The 425-nt window shown below is 26.8% G+C and overlaps 1 protein-coding gene across 1 annotated transcript in view; it reads right to left on the bottom strand.

The window, feature by feature from the left end:
• The window catches only part of LOC108747895 (MFS-type transporter SLC18B1-like), a 12,229-nt gene that overhangs the window by 850 nt on the left and 10,954 nt on the right, over positions 1-425 (bottom strand). The window lies entirely within an intron of this gene.

Below are 425 nucleotides of genomic sequence, written 5' to 3'. Positions count from 1 at the left end.
TTTATATAATTATATATAAAATATTTTTTTCCAGATAAGAATTAAAAAAAATATACTTTTGTATATAAATGGACATATATATAATGCAAATTATAAAAATCAAAGCCTTAAACGGTCTAACTAGCTTTTAAATGCTTGTATGATTCTGTGTGAATTTATATATTACATATGTAGTCCCTAGAAACGCGCGCCGAAATAATTTTTCGGTCTTGAAACATTTCACACAAGAATTATACAAGCATTTAAGATTCAGTTAGACTGTTTAAAGCTTTGATTTTTATAGTTTGCGTTATCACATATACGGTTATATATTAGGTGTACAAAAAAGTTCTGAGCTTTTTTTTGTAAAATTCAATCTTTATTTAAAAACAAACGAAAAAATATGGCTTGCTGCGTAACGCCAAGCTGTTCTGCAAGCTCCTTTT

Source organism: Trachymyrmex septentrionalis, unplaced genomic scaffold (genome assembly GCF_001594115.1).
Source record: "Trachymyrmex septentrionalis isolate Tsep2-gDNA-1 unplaced genomic scaffold, Tsep1.0 scaffold202, whole genome shotgun sequence".
NCBI classification, from domain to species: Eukaryota; Metazoa; Arthropoda; class Insecta; order Hymenoptera; family Formicidae; genus Trachymyrmex; species Trachymyrmex septentrionalis.
This window is presented reverse-complemented; position numbering and strand designations above follow the sequence as displayed.